The following is a 22147-nucleotide window of genomic DNA, read 5'->3' on the forward strand; positions in this document are numbered from 1 at the left end:
AGCGACGGAGTTCTCTGAATATTATTCTGAAATTTCTCCTCGATTCTCCACACAAATGATAACTCAAACAAGCTTACTTATAAATCCCTGATTTTTCCAGTGTGTAATTCTTTCCTTTCCTGTTGATAATGAATTCATCCAGACAATTCTTACAAATCTAATACAGCCGATATTAATCTTTGAGTAAACAATTCGTCACTTTTAGGGAAGGAAGTGTATTCGGTGTGTCTCAGCATGCACGGGCATGTCTGACATCTCCTGAAGATGTACCTAGTATTTGGAACCTGCGGTACCATACTGAAATATTTTGTAATATCTATCGAATTAAATCTTCTATTCTACACGTATAATGCTCACATACCGTTCCACGGATTATCAGGTACGATTATGTGCAACAGGACCTTATGCACTGATTTATTTTAGATATTGATCCTTAATTATCTTTAAGTACGGTCCCTACGTTCAAGACAAAGTAGTATTCAAGTTATCTTCCTGACTTTGCGTTCGTTTCCGTGTATTTTGGGAAGGGTGGATGTGAGCAAATCCTTTTCAAAAATGAGTATCCGTTGGCCCGTCAGTTGGTTGAACTTTGTCCTTCATATGTCAGTTTTGGGACAGCAGATTCACTCCCACTACTATTCTCTTGATGACATCGAAGCGAGTTCCTTTGAACTCGCTTATTCACCCCAAATGCTTTCACGCATATTGATTACAGGGCCTCAGGGATCGTCCAAAGTTTCTAACATTACTGATTGTATGACCTATTGTGTCCTATCTAACGGCTTTCTCTTCGTCAATCGGACTGCAACTTTTTCTCGTTTTTAATCTCGTAATGAAGTTAATTCTCCCTCCTACCGTTATCTACATCCAGAGGTTCAAAATATCCAACATGATTGACTCAACCAGTGCACAAATTACTTCCCTGGAGCACGACCAGTAAAATCTGTACTCAATGGACCATATCCAATTTTGAAAAAATGTAGTTTAGTCACAAAACACAGAAGGTTCCTCCTTTCAATCTTGAAGTTCATCCCAGAATCCGTCCCAAGTAACTAAATGAGGACTGCTCAATAGTCAGCTGATATTTAAGTGTTTGAAGCGTTCAAACCTCTTGAGATGAAGTTGCAAACGAATTCCCCTCACTCCCTATACCCTCAGTTCACGTATCTTTCGCTCACACCTTTGAATCATTCTCTGTTATGACGAAGGTGGGAGATCACCGACAAAATAGCCCAGCTAACGCGGGGGTGTTGTGCAAATATAGAACACACAATTTTCGTGAACAGCATCTCAAAGTCTCCAAGGTTTTTACAGGCACATTCAACGTATTTCTCGGTCCATAGGATGCACCGGCACATAAGATGCACCCTGATTCTTCAAGTCAGAATTTACAAAAAAAATATTTTCCAGGCCAAAAAAACGAATTATATTTATGCCCATATGTTGCTTACAAACTACTGAAAATAGTTATATTATCAACATTTTTAATAAATTTCAATTTTTACAACTTTTAATAATTTTTCCGGCGAATCGGTTTGCGCTCATCGGCCGAAATTCTACCCGAATATAAATAAGACGCAGACTGATTTTAGAGCAAATTCCGAAGTAAAAAAGTGCACCTGTGTTTAATTAATCAAGTGTATGTATTAATACGGATACAAAAAGGGGTAAAGGAATAGAAAAGCATAGAAAAACGAGCACATAGTTGGTAGGGTACGTAGATTGAAAGGTGAGGATTTCAAGCATAAAATGTCTCCTTAACGCTTGAACCGCGGATCTGCGACATTCCGGGTAAATGTCATACCGACATATATATATATATATATATATATATATATATATATATATATATATATATATATATATATATATGTGTGTGTGTGTGTGTGTGTGTGTATATATGTATTTTTTTATATGTGTATATATATATGAATATATATGTATATATATATATATATATGTGTGTGTGTGTGTGTGTGTAAATATGTATTTTTTATATGTGTATATATATATATGAATATATATGTATATATATATATATATACATATATATGAATATATATGTATATATATATATATATATATGTGTGTGTGTCCAATATGTAGAAAGGTGGACTTAACGCGGTCCGCTTGGTGCTGAAAGCGCGCGGGGCGGAGAGAGATAGGTGGGATAGGAGAACGAGAATCTGGCCGAACAAGACGGAGGGGCCAACATGATAAAGCTGGTGATGACGACAGGGCGCCGGCGCCAAACGCCTGTAGGGTAATGTACATATACATATATATGTATGGGAGCATCGGGAAGAGCAGTGGGACAAGGCGGGAGAGAGGGATGGGGGAGATGAGAAAGGGGCGTGAGTGGAAGGAAGGGGGGAAGTGGGCCGAAAAGAGACGGAGATACCCGAATGGGAGGTTGGCAGAGGGCGCGGGGTCGGAGGGAAGGGTTTTCGGCCACCCCTCCCTTGGAGCTGCTGCAGTGTCAGTCGCTTCAGCCGGTCGCCAGAGAGAGTCACGGTTGGCTGAAATTCCAGAAAGACTTCCCAGGGTCTCGGCAGTACGATAATAAAAGAAGGCAGGCGGAGAGATCAGAGTACTCGAGGCCTGTTAGGGAGTTGCATTCGCAGAGGTCCGAGTGACTCTGTGTCGGCAGGAGGCGACGTGATAACCCGTAGGAGACAAACCGACAACGCGAACATCCCTCCCTCCCTAACCAACTCCACTCCGGCACTCATCCGCCATTTCCATCCGACGTCCGGAAGGAACTCTCTTTGCTTTTGGCGGGCCGCTCTGCACGGGGCCGCACAGAAGGAAATCCGCTAACCGACCGATAACAACCGTGAGTATTCACCCAATAACCTACCGCTCCAACCCTATAACTCAATATGATATTTTTTACAAAATCCTTTTTTCGTATTACCGCGATAATTATTAAACCATTATTACCAAGCTTTTGTAACCAGCAGTAAAAAATGGAGGATAAAAGTTTTCACCTAAGATAAATATTTTTTTATTTTACAAACGAAGCAAAAGTCTATACGGAAGTTGGTTTTAGTGAAGGTGTCGTAATTAATTTTGGCTAAACGTAAATAAAAGTTTTCCCTCTTTCTCTGCTTTTATTTTCCATGCATAGAATCCCTTACTGGATGATATTCCCCTTGAGATTATAAGCACGATGGTAGCGATTTTTTTGACAAGTGAAATCTCTTTTGTTTTCACTGGAGGGAGTGACATGTTGGCATTCGAACCGAAAAAAAACTCGCAAAATTATTCGCACTGAATTTTTCCCGTTGATTCCCAGAGTTTTCCTTCCGCAGCACAGGTATGGCCGCTTGGGCGGAAACATAACCTCCCCTGCGCATCCCCCTCGGGATGGGTTACGGACGAGTAGACCCGTGTGTGTACACACGATCGTAAGGGTTTTTGGGAGGGTGAGGGGAGGGAGTACCGGGATGAGGGAGGAAGTTAGCTGTCAGGGTTCGCCCACTGCGGCAAGGACGAGAAAGGGTCGACATGGGCGGCCCACGAATTTTAACGACCCGTTCGACGAGCAGCGTGCCGCGCACAAAGTTTTTTCTGCTCCTGTAGCGCTCATCGTTCCGCGGGGACGCCGCTGAACACGCCCGGGAGTCCTCCATCCGGGATTCGAGCCCGGCCTACTCTGACCGCGAATTCGAGTCATCAAGAGACTCCGATATCGATAGTCTGTCACGAATCATGTGGAATGATCACATTCCGACTCTGGTTGACTCGGACGACGCCGTTCCCCGGCTTCAAAAACTCTCAGAAATTACTTTGCAAAATGCTCCAAAAGAAGAACCGGAGGAAATAAGTTTGCTTAAGTTAATAAGTGAGTCGTTTTGAAAATGTTACGATCAAAATACGTATTTTCAAGTCATATTGATTTTATATTTGGTTATAAAAATTTCCAAAGTGTCAAAAAGTTTCTTTCGTGTGCGTGTTTAAAATAAAACGTAATTTGAGCATAGTTACAACGACGCATTTACATTTGAGGCTATGTTATGCAATTTTTTAAATTTATATCGTAATTTTGTGAAATCGCAGGAATGCTGAATCGATAGTGAAATCGCATTAATAAATTTATTACTACAAAACATATTGCCATTGTTATTATTTTCCAACAGATGCATTCTTATGCTGAAGCGTAAACTAGAATAATGCTTAAAATAATAAAAATTTCGCGGAAAATATTTCTTATTTCAATTTTAATATTGCGAAATTTTTTATGTATCATTAGCACATAAGATACAATTTTTGGAAGCAAATACGTTGGAGTAAACATTTTTGTCCCGACTAACTTTTTTATCGTACCTTTACCGTTTGGGAACGAGCCTTTATCGTTTACGAAAAAAAATAAAAAGATTTATATACTACCATCGAGACGAACCACGTTTTTTCCACTTGGACTAAACTTCATGAATAGGAAACAGGAAACTCGAGCTTACCTCGCTCAGCAAAGTGGTTATAATTAAAAATCCATACTGTATCGTCAGGTTAGACAACCTGATAAAAATATAGGATATAAGGTATGTATGTATAACTACTTGACTGCATTGCTCCCATTAATTATGCTTACTCCTCTCGTAGCGACTTGAATGAAGAAACACTAATTGCTTCCCATTTCAATTAAGTGCTCAGGGTGTGGTGCAAGAATTAGGGATGCAACACCAAAATCCGCTATCACCTGCTAATCCATTCCAAACCCTGAAGTTCCTTCTCAATCACGTCATCTCCTCAAATGCCGCTTCGTCTAATTCGTACTCCGCCTTCAACCTCCGCATATCCTTCACCTTCCTTCCTTCCCCCCTCCCATTCCCGTCGTCACTGCCACCTGAATCATTTAGAAGTAGACCGTCGTACTTCCCCATGTAATCTGCTCGATAAGTTCACCTCTTCGTTTCGTCCGCGCATTCGGAATAATTTGATCCGACGCCATCTTCGATTCCGGAGAAACTCCTCAAACAATTGGTGACCATTTTTCAGCCCGATACCTCTCAGGAATCGTTGTAATCAGCTCTTCGCCGATCTCTCCTGTCGCCTCAGTCGCTTCCTCCGCCGACTCCCGATGAATGTTTCACGTCTGATACCCCTTCGCTCCTCCGTCCTCCCCCCCTCCGTCCAACCCTTCCCATTATCCCGACGTCGGCACACAATCTCGGGTAAGATGTCTCGCTGTAGAATGGTTATGCATCTGATTTGTGGGCCAGCACTCTCCTGCTCATCCCGGTGACCCAAGATTAAGCTCCTCTCATCCCTAACTGATCCTTGGTGAGCTTCTTAATTACTAGATCTTAAAGTCTAGATACGGAATCGGGGAAAACTATTTTTAATCCACTATGTTATTAACCGGTCATTATTTGAAAGCTGTATATAGCCGAAATATTGGTATATTACGCTACAAAGTCAAACTTAAGCTGAATGGTAGAAAATCGAAAAGAGAAGAGGGGTCGAGATCTGAAAAAGTTTTTAAGATGCACTTAATCCTGGTAATATTCGTTAGTGATCTTTTTCTGAGAAAGACGGTAATTTTTCCATAGCGACATTTTATGCCACGATGAAAATTCATCAAAACTTTAAAATTCATGAATATATCAACGTTAAAAATTTCCGTGCGGAAATTATTGTAACATGGAAATGAGGATTAAATTTTTCCTAAGAAATATCAAGGGGTATTTCTCAAAGTATAATAACTTTGGCAAATAACAACGGCGCTACACGATGACTGTTTTCATGAATATTAAAAAGATTGAATGAGTGTGTGGGGGAAAATTTTGGTTATTATCAAATTGCGCTAACGCAAAAGAATTTTCAAAGATACTGTTAGCTTACGTGATACTACCGGGTCAGTACCAGGATTTTAAGTAAAAAACAGAATAAAACCGGTAGCCTTGTAAGTATCATCTACCCTTATGTACGCGGGAGCGCCGCTGATAAAGTATGCGATGCCAGTAGTGCAATTCGGGATCCAGTATTACCTCCAGCATCACGGAACGAGAGTTGTCCATCTCCTGGGGGTTGACGCTTCGCCACACATCGTGAAGGATATACGGTTGATGTGTGAAGATGGGGTGGAATGGGGAAAGGGGAACAGTTCCTTGATTTGAGTGTACAAAGGGGGATGCCGTGGGGAGAGAGAGAGAAAGAGAGAGTTTTGCACCAAAACTGCGGCAACAAAGAGGAAGCGAAATTTCTTATTCCACTCGGTTTTTTCTTAACGATCGAACTTCCATGGACGAAGAAAAAAAACGCGAACGTTTTATTTTTTTACGCCAGGGGAGACAATTCTTTTCGTTCCTTTCTCCCATCGCGGATTGCGATGCTTTTCGAAAGAGCGTTGGTTCGTCTGGTCACGTAAATCGTCTGTTTCGCTCGGAAGGATTTACTCGCCAACTCTGGGAATGCACGCCGCCTCCTTGCGATGAATTTCAGAGCGTCTCCGCAGATCATTCATTGCATCGCTGATTCAAAGGAGAGCATGAGAGACCATTCGTCATCACTTATAATCATATGATAGAGCGTAACAGTCCCGAAAGCATGTGTTTTCGTGATAAACAGATATCCAAAATGTCTTCTAATTTTGTTTTAAATAGTAATTTAAAATGTTAGCGCCAAGATATTGAGCATCTTTCGATTAACGTTCTTTCAGCGTTCTTTTTTCACAGATTTTTATTTTCTTTTTTTTTCAACCACATCAGGATGCGATTTAACAATTTAGCAACCACAAAACGTGACATACGTGTCATATTCTCATTTAGATACTTGTTATATCTGCAGCATCAACAACAAACAAACTTTTTTATTGATATCAGAAATAAATAATAGGGGAATATAAATGCTGGAAGTCAATTTTATGGTTTTCAACTAACATTTGCAAACGCAACTGCAAAAAGTTTTAAACAATAAAATAAAATATTGACTGGCAAAGTGTTATGAAAGCTGTATTGCCGGTAAAAGAATCCGAATGACGAAGTGCAACGTAAATTGACATGGATCTAGGTTCCCACGAATTTTTATCTTAATAAGCGAATTTTTACCTGTTAGAACGGCTAAATTGACGCGGTGGTAAATTTAATTTGGAAAATTCCGAGGAGCCCTATCTCCCCTGTACTAGGGATCATCAGAGGTAATGGTAGTTGCTGCAAGGTGGATTACCCACACTTGGTAGGCCAACGTGAAGGAGTACTACTAAAGGCAACCTAAGAAAAATCTGAATGCCCAAAAAACGCCCAGGAAAAGGGCTATTGAGTTACAGTGTCACGTTAAAAGCATTCTTGAGGAAGGCTCCGAGAAAGAATATAAATCATTTTTCCTATGTAACAACGATAAAATTGCTTCAGAAAATAATTAATCCTTATAACAGGAGGACTCAATCGACTAACGTATATACTATACCACACCTGAGGTAGCTACCTGTGAAATATGATGGGAGTTACTTTAGTTCAAGTAGGTTATATAGATATTCGATGTTTTCTGGCTCAACTTTGTGGAAGTTCAGGTTCATTAAATGAGGAACAAACTGTATCTCTCGACTTTTCTTAAGAACAAGAAATGTAAGAACAGTGGGAAAATACATTGTGTTCTTAATGAAAAGGTTATATCTGTATATTACAATTATGTACATATTTAGAAACTGCATTATCAATTGAAACATTTTCCCAGGATCACATGAGTATTCAAATGAAAAATACAGATAAGATAGTATTAAGTTGAATTCAAAGATTCAAAAAAAAGACAAAGGTATAAAAATGGAATCCAAACTTTTGACGTGTACGAAGAGGACGGAGAACAGGGTTATAAAAATGTAGATGTGGGCAAGGAGATGGTTACAGAAGAAGAAAGGTCAGAATGAATTGATAGCGAAAGCTGAAAAAATGACAGTAAAACAATTTTTCGCCATTTTATTTTCCGGAATTTTTGATAAAACGAAAGAAGTCCACTGGTACAAAGGAAACCGACGACGACAGGTAGGCCCATGATTATATTGATAACAAATTAAGCTCCACCTGTGGGATTTGAAGCGATCTCTACTTATGATATTTGTATTTCAGTTTTCAGTAACAAATATCTTTAATCAATGAAGGAAAATATCGAGATAAATAATTAAAAAATTCATTCTCTATCATTACGCATAACCAGAGTTTTTGCCGCTTTCACATTAACAAACTTTTCTCCGACCCCCTTCGGAATGTGATAGCAATAGGTCATTTCAAGTTTTTCTTTTAAATGATGAATGATTTACTTTAACGCAGAAATTTGTTTATGTATCCAGCTTTGTTGTTTTTCGCGGTTATCTGCCCTCCGATATTCACTCCTTCCTCAACTTGACGACAAGTTTTTTTTAACTATTCTCTCAAATTTTTCGATTGCTCCAATATATATATATATATATATATATATATATATATATATATATATATATATATATAACGAAAACGAAAGGGACCCTGTATATATATATATATATATTGAAAATGTGCGGTAGTCCAGGGGGTAGAGCGTCTCTGGACACCTACAGCTCCACCCAAGCTATGCGATTTTTTGGGTACGTACCAGATCTTCCTGGGAAACCACAATCGGCAGCCCTTGATGTGTGAATTTCACACGCCGTCGGGCTTAGTACTGGGTGAACTCTACCATCACCTACCAAACCGACCTTCGGGTTGATTACTGTGTTTATGTTATATACATATATATACATATATATATATATATATATATATATATATATATACAGGGTCCCTTTCGTTTTCGTGATGTATAAGTCTGTTTTCAGGTTAATAAAAACTATATTGATTTGATAAGTTCTTCGAGTTGTATCCACGGCAACGATATCAACTTTTATAGAATTCCCGACACACAACATGTGGGGCCGACATTTTCTGGAACGGCAGTTTATGGAATTGGAACTGGGATGGCTTTTCTCTACAAAAGCAGAGTGAAAAATCATGTATTGTAAATCCAGTCATTATGAAACACTTCAATCATAGAATAGGAAAAAACTACAAAGTCATTAGTTACAGAATAGGTTATTAGAAAGATAGAGTTGAGTAGAAAATGGACAAAACATGATTCTAGGGAGAAGTGTAAACTAGGAAGTTGGGGAGAAGTGTTAAATAGGGACTTCGGAAGAAAGAAAAACTAAGTTAAGAAACTATAATTACGAAGGTAACTTAGCCGCCTATGAGAAAAGATATGCGTGGATAATAAGGCTTTCGAAAACTAGGATCAGAGAAACATTGAGAAAATGAAGTCAATGGAGCGTAGGAGAAACAAAGGATTACAGAAAAGTTAGACGAGGGGACGAGGTTTTTGAGAGAAATCCGAAAAAGGCAACAAAAGCGGAATTAGAGCATACCGAGATATAATTTTAAGTCACAAAATGACGTCGAATATTAAAAAATTCTCTTCTAATTTGGTAAGGAAAATTTAAATGTGTCAATTCAATGGGGAGGGTATAATCCGGACCACAAGGAAGACTTTCTCTCCTTGGAGTACCTAGAGAATTGCTGCGCCGTGGCTCATACATTGTTTACGCGGAATACGCGGTTTACCGATATTCGTCTGAATTAAACTGAAATAAATTTGCTCAGGGTGAAATTAAATTCACAGAATGCGAAAAATATTAATATTTAATCAATGCCAATGTTAAGAGTATTTTACCATCACCAAAGATTCATAAAAAAACTCTGAACAGAATTTTAATTCAAAATGTAATAACTTAATTTGGCTAAATCGGCAATATTTTGACGTTGTGTATGGAATCAGGGTTAAGGGTAAATCCTTGAAGCATCTACAATATGGAATCCAAAGGACGACATAACGTACAGAAAACTAGGTTATATATATATGCGCAAGTTCTAAAGAAACAATTTTTATGAATCAGGCCATAAAAATCTATAATATAATAAGTGAGCAAGGAATTTTAGTTTATCATCGGTTAAGCCACGCTTAACACAAGACGCGAGCCATTCGAAACGAACGGAAGTATTGCCGATTAGCTAATTTAATCAAGTAAAGAAACATCGTTTACATCGGGGGAAAATCTTTTTTAAAGAAAGTAATTGTGAGGAAATTATGAAAAAACCTAGGATGGGTGACGCTTTGAAGGATGAATAGAGAAGGCTGGACTGGAATCGTTTATAAATATATAGACAGAGCTGTCAGGTTCCCTTCTAACGCTAAAGTGGGCATTAGTTGGCCCGAACACTAATCGGTGAGGAGCACGATTTAAGATTAAGCTCGATGATGAGTCATTTAATGACACAAGATGAGTAGGCCTCAGTTCTAGTAGATTGCAACTCAGAAGCGGATCTTTACGGGGTTTATTATTTCATAAAAGTTGAATATAATGTTAAATATTAAAAATATTGTAATAATATAGATATAAACGCACCCCGCAGTAGATAACTTTATGCTATAGGAACACTAGTTATTCAAATTACAGTCGGTTTAATAAGTAAACTTTATTTTAAGTTTGAGGCCAAAATTATTTCCCTTGGATCCGCCCTTGTTTCAATACAGCAAGGCTTGAGTTCTGCGGACCAACAGTTTCTGTCAAAAATATCCTTACCATTCCTACCCCCAACAATTTTCGTTTACTCTAATTCACAAGATTAACTTCTGGTTTGTCCTCATACCTCCAGCCACGCATTCCTGTCGAGGTTCGCAGGGTATCATAGATGACTGCGGGGGTTGGAGCTCAAATGTGGAGTTTCTTTCACTCTCTCCGGCGTCCCTATTACACTGGCACTGTTCCCGCTATCTTCCAGAGTGCTCTCAGTCCCGCAGCATGCTCTCTTATACGTTGGAGAGTCTCTTCTCCTCACAACCCCTGTAACACTTACCCTTGCTCCAATTATTCGCCTCTCCCGGCTCAAAAGACCTCGACATCCGGGAGAACACTTCAATAACCACATCCGCACACGACTAATAATATCCTAATAAAATCGATAAACCTTTCCTTCAATCACCTCCTGCTATATAGGACGGCTCATGAGAGGTACGTAGAAGGCATGTCACGTTCAAATGGCTAAGGGTACTGTAGCCCAAAGCCCTCCTTGTAATCGAACGTGCACTCATTGTTAACGTTGTCTATTTATCTAGCATCCTCCTGCGATAGTATCTACTCTTTTGAGTATACATCCACTCAACCTACCACTTTACGGCGCTTTACAGGGGCTGAAAATAGCATATGAAAAGGATGGAGAATGGGATTACGAAGGAGTTAAGGGGAACTGTATTAGGAAATTTGGGGAATTAGGTCATTGCTGTGAGAATTGTGGGCTCTTACGCATGAGTCATTTATCCATTAGTTTGGTCCTGTGTCAACTCGACATTTTTACTGCAGAAAGAATACTGCCATCAGATATTTTTACGAATGAAGTGAAGTACATAAATATATCGACATTGCTATTTTTCTCCCTTATTCGTGAATAGAACCGCGGAAGTCACTAGCTTATGGTTGATGGATTAGATCGGCTATAATGTGCAAGCACCAATTCCAAATGTATTTTACGTAAAGTAAGTGAGAATAAAAATTCTAATATACTAGGATAAATATTTTAAAATACATTTTGAGAGTGTTTTATGACTCTATTAGGGGTGAATAAGCGTCATTATGTTAACTCTTTCATGAGAAATTAGTTTTGCAAGTACTTAAATTTAAACAAATGGATTCTCATCGACATCCAATAGATCCCGAGGCATTCAGTGTCTAAAGGCAATATTAGACGTAGTTCAATGAGCATTGAACCTATATTAATCATAATAGCAATTTTATAAGTGTCATTGCCTAAGCCTACACATTTTAATAGTACATAAAAGCCCAACGCATAACTCATCAAGAAATTCATACTCTTCATTGCACATAACTCACATCGGACGCGGCAACTCTTTCCTTTTGGTGAACCAGAACGTGGATTTTGCTTTTATCATACTATTATTTCATGCGAATCATCTGTCAAATATAATGTTCCATGATTGTTTCGTGGCATAACTGATAGCATGCACGATCTTAAAAAGAAAATATCGGTTAATACTACCGTTTAAGAAACTTTTCTGCCTTCTAAAAGCTCTGGGAACTTAGATTGTCCTAGATGAAGACCGTTATATACTTCAAGGCGCTTATTATTTGAGGAAAACGAATGATTTAATATTTTTTCAGCGGTAGCAGGTATCTATTTATGGAATTGCATCGTGTTCAATATGTAACTTTGTTTCAGCAAATGTTTTATCACACCCCGGGTGTCGTAGCTCATTCCAAAGCTTTACCCCACTTCCCTCACTATAAAAGGTATTAAAAGATATGAATGGACTCCGGAAGATGTCGTAGCGGTACGAGGATGGTAATAAGTAAATATCTAGGGAAAGCAATGTTAACTCTTTTAATATAATTTGATCAACTGGGTAACTTCCCCTCTGGAACTCACCCGAATATTGATGAATGCCACCTTGAGCATTGCTTATATTTAGCCTCCGATGGCCTATTGACAGATATTCCCTTTTCTGCCGATTTGAGATTGTCTCTCTAGGTTCATAAGGGTCTTAGAAAATTAATTATTTGATAGTTCTTAATAGTGTTTTAGAGTAAAATTATATTTTTAAGAATACAGTCCGACAATTCCAACTAATAATCACTCAATTAGGAGAAGTTTTATCTTTCCGATAAAAAAACTAGGAAATCTGACTCCATTTCTAACTGCTACCGTGTTCAAGAAATGAGAAAACAGCGTGTTAAAATGTGATCCAATAGCTGTATGTTAACGCGTACTGTTGAATTTGCGCAACATAATGCATACGTCAATGGCAGCCAAAGAAGATCGCTGTTAAACCATAAGTCTAATTTTTTTCACTTGGGGCTAATATTCCTTATGGAAACATGGAAACTTTTGCTGTCTTGACTGACGACTTTTCTTACATTAGATTATTAAGTTATGGCGAAATTCCATGGGAATCTTTGGCAATCATTGGACTGTGAAATAAAAAAAATTACGAAGCATTATTTCATTGTGACACTCACTAAGAGGAACTAACTAAGAGGACTTTCGTCATTTCTATTCTTCAGAGTACGTTTTATCCTTCGTTTTATCCCCCTGTGCTAAAAATTTTGCAATTATAATATGAAAAAGATTGTCTACAAAAACGTATTAAATCACTGTATCCTATCCTAAAAGGATTAATTATGCCGGAAAATGAATAGGCGAGAAAAGCACCCGTATTGCTTTGGATAGATTTTTAAATATCCGAGCGAGCCGTTTTAGGTTAAATATAAGTGCTATAAACAAATATCATTAAATTTAAGATAACATTGGATATTTAATATTTGAATAATTCAAATTATAAGTTTTAATATGAAATTCAAACGCAGAAAATCTATATATTCAAACCTGTATGATTCTAACATTAACGGTCGGTCAATTTTGACCAAATTCTTCTCAGGTCTTCTACTCTTTTAATAAAATATGAAGACAGATTATTTCCATGCAAACCCCATTAAAATCTGTAGTCACGAGAAATACCGTCAAAGGGAAGGATGTAACGGTTTCTGTACAACAAACGATTTGTTCGAAAATCGTTATTCCTTGTATCGACTCGTTCGTTCTCTCATGTGGTTTTAATCTTACTAAATTTTCCCTCGTTTGATTCCTGTAATTACTTTTATCTATGTATTTCCGTGACCTTTACGTGACCAGATTTTCACATTTTGAGAAAATTAGGCCATTTAAAATTCCATCATCCATGTCGTTCCAGTCGACCACCATCAACTGTAGCGTTTCTCTAAGGTTCACTGGGATTACTCTTGATCCAGGTATAGATAATTATTACTTGTTGCCCTGAGTTTTTAAGAAATATTGGCTCCGTGTCTAGATAGGAATTTTAACCAAATAATATTGATTTTTGCCAGAAATAGATAATATTTCACTGCCATCATAATAGAATATTCTCCGTCTTTATAGACGTTGATACGAAAGTATACGACTGGCGAATTTAGTAAATAACCTTTTACAAAAGTTCATAGAAGCAAAATAGATAGCCGATAAATTATCACCGTATGATAACGATTTGAAATATTATTCTTGCGTTTTTTCTACGCGTTTTATATCGCACAAAACGTCATTATACCTAAATCCAAAGTTTTAAGTAGGCAGCTGTGACCAGTTTATAATACTAATTCCTATCCCTACTGGTTTCGTTTATGCTTTCGTCGAACATTTTCATAAAATTCACCTCGCCTTCCTTAATCTTCGATTGTCATGTACTCTGGCCTTCATGGGCGTCTGCCCTCCTTCAAGAATCCAAAGCACCTATCATTTTGTCGGCTTAAACTATTAGTTACTTCTCTGCTAGAGTGCAATGTCCTCCGAGATTCCTGATTTCTATTCTTTTTCTCTTCTGTTCCAATTTTTTTTAAAAGCTTCATCATTCATCAGATTTTTCCAATGATTATTCAGTTCTTTAAGTCTTCAATCCATCCATGGATACAGACTTTACACGCAAAGATTTTATACACCGAAGTCCTACCCTACGATTGCAGCCATGTTTTCTTTGGTGTCGCAATCGTGTAGTCATTTCTTGCAAGACGCTTTATTCTCTTGAATGTCCTGCATTTGACGTCTCTTCTGTTTATTTCATCACATTTAATAATTATCAAAGTCATTGAGGGTCAAAGGTCACTCATTCTACGAATTCCATCCATAGGAGGACCTGCAGTTCAATCCGGATTGGCACCAATAATCTCCTCATCTGATAAAACGCATGCTTATTATTTTTTTATAATGAGAATTCACACTAAGAAACCTTGATGAGTCTAATTCGCATCCGCTATAGTCTAAATCAAGTGGTAGATTAATATCATGTTGTTCATTAATAATTTTTTAACACCGCATGCCTCAAATGCAATTTTGACAGAATAAGTCTCAATATGAAGCATAAGGAAAGCATGCGTCTGGTCAAACATACGCCAGCTGGTGCATAAATTGTTCATCTACCTTATCTTGGTATCCAAATGTATCCAGGTGGCTCATGATTTGTACATTTGGGAGTTGGGTGGATGATGTCGTAAAACTGTCAGATAGTATCGAACGTTCTTGGAAAATGGCCCCAAGTTATAACCCCCAAAAAACTAATATTTTCGAACCCAATGGAATTTAATGGGGATAAAATTTGAAATTTATGGCAAGGCATCTCATTTAACGACTTCAAAATAAGAAAAAATCGATCAACAAAAACAAATTTTAGTCTGAATTAAAGATCAACTGTCATTTTTACTGCCATAGTTATTAGAGTTTAGTTTAAAGATTGAAAAAGATAAAGCAATAACGCAAGTTTTTTGCGATAATATCGTCTTTTCATGCATTATTACCAGCGATGCGGCCAACATTACTTCCGACTCGAAGTAGCTATATTTTATTCGAAGAGAAATGGAAAGCACATAAACTCGGAAGTATTTTAGACGCACACGCAGCGGATATGTAAAGATTTGAGGGAACTAACGAACGGAAGTTCACTTTCTGACAAATGAGGGAAGGAAATTACTCTAAATTTTTCTCAGAGATTTAATGCTAGAATTATGAGTATCTAAGTGTATGTTATGTAAATGTACTTTAAATATAGTACAAATTGAAATAAAGTTTATAATATCTCCATTCAGAATCGAAGAAGGACCGGCAATATTTGTTATGAAACACTTGAAATTGTTTTTTTAAACATATTACTGATATATATATATATGTGTGTGTGTGTGTGTGTGTGTGTGTATATATATATATATATATATATATATATATATATATATATATATATCTTTATATATATATACACATTAACATCTTCTTAAGAGAAGACTTGTTCTTAGCCTAATTTCGATGTTGAAAATAATGTTTAATTTAAATGTTATTACCACAACAAATTAACATAAAAATACTTGTTGGCATCATGTATGCTATCATCATCTAGGGACATAATGGTATATATCATGAAAATGCACGAATAAATTTTATTTACGAAAAAGATGATTTGTTTCAAATTTTTGCGGGCGTTTAGAAGCATACTATGGTGCTTCACACTTACGCTAATATAATGGTTTGGCAGCATACAAAGGTTTGATACAATAGCATCCGCATAACGTGATCGCAAAATTCACCGACGATTAGGCAAATATTTTTTTAAGGCTTTATACTTTAAAGAAAGATGAACTTCCAAATATCAAAATAAAAGGATTTTGTAATTTGAAAAAGTTGAACACAAAATACGGATTCATAGAATTAGTCTTGAGCTGCTAAATTTTCCCTGCTGCCCTCCTTTAAGAAATGGTACTTTGGCGCATGCGCCAGTCCTATGCCTCTGTGGGAGCTGGACGGGGTCAAGGGGCTCTAAAAGGCGCCCATTCTATATCATGGGGCTGGAGGAAGAGCTCTGATTGGCTAGAAGTGTATCGATTGCGGTGACATCTAACAGTGGACCTGTGTGTCTCATTCGTAAAATGCACTCAGCTAGGGGATTAGCAAAACACAAGTATTAGCAGTAGCGGCTTAGTTCCTTCCTCGTTAATCTCGTTTGTCCCTTCATATTCTCAATTCGATCAGTAAAAGGCCCGTTTCAATCATCGAGAGTGCTCCAAACGAGCCCTTCCTCTTGTTAATAATTTTATTCCTTCTCTTTTCTCACATTTAACAGATCATTTGATGTTCCAACAACAGTTAATGGGTCTTCTTTTTCCGTGGTCAGTTCGGCTGGATGGGCACCACATTCCTCAGATTTGTTTTCGTTTCTTGCAACGATTCCCTTTGGGTCTACTTTCTTAACTTGAGCTATTCTATCAATTAGGTCATCATCTTTGGACATCTACTTTCCCAATGATGCCTCTGGGGTGGTGAAACACATTGCTAGGTCCAATTTTTATTTTCAAATCGCCCTATCATCCTTCATTTCCGTTTTTTCTCCTGCCTAAACTTCAGCTTTATCCCCAGTGATATTCATCCCTCAATTTATGTTCAAGGATATAGATCAGTAATAACAAAATAATTAACCAATCGAATTAGCCCCCAGGAAACCATTTCTTTCTTGTCTAAAATGATTTCAAGGGTTGAGCTCCCGCTATTTTTAGAAACGTGTTTACCATACGCTTCAGTTCGTTAGTGTTATTTTTGGAGAATATAAATTAAAGAAGAAAAATGGCCAAAACCGATTTATATATATATATATATATATATATATATATATATATATAACATTTTGATGGAACAATAAAACACAAAATAAAATAGATAATACGTAAAAGGACACTCGCATTTTAGATTGTTTGAGCTTTCGGCCTTCTCTGAGGCTTTCTTCAGGTCAGACTGGAAGATCTCAGAAGAGGACTTTGGAGTCTGAAGGGGGAAAATGCAGGGTATGCTGGGAAGTTAATTAAAGATGGCGGTTGAGGATGGGAATTTTAAAAAACCGGAAAGCCAGTGTATATGCGGATTCGCGAGTTCTCACCTCTACATTACCGGCTGAAACGGGTAGGGATTCTAGGATAATTAGGGAGAAACACTGGTCGAAAGAAAGGTGCGTGTGAAGGGATAGGAAGAGAAAATAGTAAGGCAGAATTACAGGGGTAGTGGTGATTGTTCATGCGAATGGATAAAGGGCTAATGCAGTCGCCTATTTAAAATGCAGTGCTTTATTTGCATGACAAAGGAATGAAAGGTTTGCTGTGAGTCCTCCGGTCTAAAGATATTCGTTTGATTTGTTAATCATTCATATACACATAAATATATATATATATATATATATATATATATATATAATTATATATATACATATATAAATATATATATAAATATGTATATACATATTTACATATATATATGTATATACATATTTACATATACTGTATACATATATGTATATACATGCATACATATATGAATGATTAGCCCAGCAAAGGAATCCCGTTAAACCGTAGGGCTCACAGTAAAACTTTTACGAGAGTTCGTGTATTAGAACAGTACCGAGAAACCTACTGAGGTGACGAAGGGAATTGCTGTGAGGAGATTATAGTACATAAGAAGGTCACCCCATCTCTTCTCCTCCTGCCAACCACCCTTCGCCCTAGCACCTCCCCAAATGGGAAGAAGGATAACATGAACGTAAAGGGATGCCGTTTCTAGTGTCAGTCAAAATATCGAAGAGAGAATTGTTTTACACCCCCCATCCCACTTTCACCCCCTCTCTCTCTGCCTTTCACGTGATGAGAACAGAAACAAGGGTCCGTTCGGGGGCACATGACGGGTTTCCTCAAGGATCGCAAAAGGGAACACTTTCTGAGCGCTAAGACCTCGCTAGTTACTGTCATTAAAATCCCCTCCATCGCCCCCAATCAACGTCAACACTATTTCCAGCACACTTCCAGAAAGCTCTCTCTCCCCTCACCTTACGTCCGAAACCACAGCCTTCTCAGCCCGAACGTCTGTTTTGATAGGCGAGGGTGGAGCTCACCTGGTACCGAGCTCCTCGCTTAAATACGTGAAATTCAAACCTTAACAAGGTATTAAGGGGCTGCAGTTTCCAACTCCGTGCCACCTGAGGCTTTCCTGAAATATCTGGTTCCCGGCAAAATCACAAAGCTCGGATTAGGTTGGAGGTATCCAAATTTTCAGTTTTATTCGGAAAGGGTTATCTTTCAGAAACTCGATTGTTGAGACCTGATTGACTCAAAAAATCACCATTTTTCACCAACGAAATCGATATCAGAGGTCGTAAGATCAAACGATATTGACAAAGGTAGTCAAGTTCTAGAGTTTCCTGATTAAATCCTTTAAACCTGACATCCTCGCTCATTAGCCGAACGCTCTAGCCAATAGGCTACCACAATATCACCAACTTAATTTTTTACACACTATGCTATTTCTATGTGAAACATTTCAATACTAAAGGCATTGCAACTATTGCAATACGTAAACGCAAGCCATAGTAAAAAACGAAAAGATAAAACTAATAGAAAGCACTGCAAAGCCGATTGTAATATATCAAAATATAATTTTAAACATCTTTACGTTAACTAGTTTTTTTAATCTACAAAGCATTTTTGTATTTTTATTTCTTTCGTTAAAAAATAAAGAACGGGCAGTGATCTTCCAAAAGTAACTCAACATTCTGATACACTAATAGGAGGAATTTTTGGGAAGAGATAATATAAAACATTCATAACGCGTAAAATAACTTCTTAACAAATACGTAAATCAATAAAAATGCTGTAGTAATAGTGGCAATAATTTCAGTACTATTGTATTAAATTGAATTTAATCTTAAATTAAAGAAGAAAACGGCCAAAATATTTACGAGTGCGCGTAAGAAAATACATAGCACGATAGAAATAATAAGTTCAATGTAAATCGCTTATTTTCTTGCACACAGCTGGTCGTAGTAAGCTAAGACACCTAACAACCAATACATTACGTGTGCACACTAGAGTAAAGGTACCGACGAGATAGTGAGAGTAGAAGGAGACGTTACATGTGTGCTGGCAAAAGTGAGTATGGGGTGGGAGAGATTACAGAAGTTAAAATGTGGTCACTAGAAAATCCGAGAAATAAGCTCTCGTTTTTCTCTTGAATGCGTCATTTTACGATAGAATATGCAACTCCGGCAATTTTGATGCTTCAATTACTTTTAAATTTAGCTGTATCTATGAAAAATAGTGTTTTAAACATGTAATGTTTTTTTCAGATTTTCAAGAGTGAAAATAATGTCTAATTTCTGATTTTTTTAGCGATTAAGATTAATATCTTTACTCGGAAATTAGTTTGGCTAATATCAAAATCTATTCCATTGATTCAAACTCACTTCAAGTTAACATATACCTGCTTAAAAAGCAATAACACTAGTGTATCACCAGTTTCAAAAAGGTTTCACCTTGTCATATTTTAAGCGCGATGGGCTTACTTGTAGTTCTTCCCGCATTCTTTCCTTCTTTCATTGTCTCACACCAACTTCTGCGCAGTAAAAAAAAGATGGGGATAATCTCTTCTACTCGTATGTCTCTTATCATAGGTTTCTCTAAGTTATCCTTACCCTTAATACATCATAGATGTTTGCTCCAAGTATAGGAAATCGTTGAAAAGCCTAAGGAATCATTAACCTACGATTATTCTTAATCTCGGTTTGAAAAAACAATCCAATTTTCCTATTTTTGTCAATTTATTTATTTCTTATATTTGTGATTCACCATTTTCTTTAGCCAGTTGCGTATCCTGAGTTTTCATCACTAAGAGTGTAATAAAGTTATGAATAAACGTTATTCAAAATAAAATTATAAATTAAATGTTGTTTTGACAATCAACTACGCAAAAGCAAAAAATAAACTATATTTTCTAAGGGTAAACCAACGTTAGCGCCTATTTACAGTTATTGTTCCATGTCTAGGTTCCTAGGTTATAAAATAATGGCAGATCTTAGCAGCGACGTAAAATCACCCTCTCGTCATAATGCCGAGGTACCTTGAGCAGTGATATTATGACTCATTTATTATAATGTAAACATAAATAGTTTAGTTATGGCTTCATAACACGGGAATCTAATATATTCATAGACCATTGCATTTAAACGTTATTTCAGCGCCTGATTACATCATGTTCGTCATTGTCTCCTTATTTTCATAACCAAAAAGCAATCAGCAAGTTGCAGAGCATTCGTGATTACATCCCAAGTTTGGATTTGTATTAAGATGCATTCAATGAGTATTTAAATTCACCCATTTACATCCTCGCCATTATAGTCTGTGTATTTTCACTATACTCCGTCCTTCTTGGCCCCATATCCCTGTTCCCCTCCAAAGGTCTCCTACGTCTGGTGCGGGAAAAGCCAGAAACCTTATCCTTCTACCATTCCTTCCACCCACGCAACTCTGCGCACGGCCGGAAACCACTGTTCCTTGAACAAGGGTCACTCACCCGAAAATTTACCTCACGAGTGAGTATTGTTACATTTTCTCTGAATGTTCCTGCCACGATCTCTTCCCTAAAGCCATCATGTGTACATATAACAGTGTTTAAGCAAAAAATGCGATACAAAAAACGCGAAGAATCACATAAAAAACGAAAATTCATTTTTTTAAATAAAAATGGTTGTCCCGGTCACCTTCATCAGAGTAATATGACTGACATTAATCGAAAATGATGCGCAATCGCACATATATACCTTGTTGTTACCAATGTACAGAATCACTGTTCATATCAATGCTTCAGGTAAAAAACTAGATCTTGATTAGGATAAATTATGTTCTTTTTTAGTAAATGTTTCCCCGAGACTTGCAAAGGTAATTTGAATATTTTAGAATGAATGCAATGAAAAAAATAGGAAATATAGAAGTAAGAAATGGATAAACAATCCAATCAACACCAGGGAGAAGTGGAGCGAAACGTGGTTGCTCTCGTACTAATCTCAGTGTAGTAACTAGAAAAAAATACCATATTACTTCTAAGAATATATATGGAAGCGTAGAAAAGAATACAGCGGAGGGACAAGCTTAAAGAACATCAAAACTCTTTACATTTCAATTCATTGCCCTCCGCCCACTCTATAAAAACTTTGCTTCTAAACCCGTAGTTTCTACGATACGTTTTCTTAAAACCTTTTGAGTATCAAGTCCAAAACGGTTGTAAATTTTAATTCATTTTTTTATGAAAAATGATTAATATATTCCTAATTTTAGGATTAAAAAAAGTTATTCCAATGTTGATTAGGATATTACGTTCCGAAAGGTTTTCAGACCGGTCGCTTTACATAATCGTAGATTGCCTGTGAAATAGTTCCCTACCTGTCCCTTCCTGATTTAATATAAAAAATAAGTATTTTACAGTAAAATTTCGCCAAGTATGCACAGAATATAAATTTAAATGTTCCTAGATAGGAACAAAAATATTGTAAATGTATGGAGCTTTTTTCTGGTTGAAAGATATTAAAATAAAAATTACTTTCTATCACGTAGTAAAAAAATATAATTTTTCACATAGAAATGAACGTTACCTAGATTGTTAAAAAAAGTTGCAAAGAAAATTGTTTGAAAAATTATAAAGCTTATGATGTCATGAAAAATGTTATGATGACATGTCAGTACTTTCAATGTAAAGTACCTACCCATAGA

General features: G+C 37.1%; 1 protein-coding gene across 1 annotated transcript in view; it reads left to right on the forward strand.

Annotated features, from left to right (window-relative positions):
- The first annotated feature begins 2492 nt into the window (after nt 1-2492).
- Nucleotides 2493-22147, forward strand: part of LOC139695113 (uncharacterized) — a 231796-nt gene continuing 212141 nt past the window's right edge. Inside the window, exon 1 of the mRNA XM_071593747.1 lies at nt 2493-2836. The gene's annotated coding sequence lies outside the window, so the exon portion shown is untranslated. The remainder of the gene's footprint in view (nt 2837-22147) is intronic.

This window comes from Hetaerina americana, unplaced genomic scaffold (assembly GCF_022747635.1).
Source record: "Hetaerina americana unplaced genomic scaffold, ioHetAmer1.1.p SCAF_6, whole genome shotgun sequence".
Classification (NCBI taxonomy): domain Eukaryota; kingdom Metazoa; phylum Arthropoda; class Insecta; order Odonata; family Calopterygidae; genus Hetaerina; species Hetaerina americana.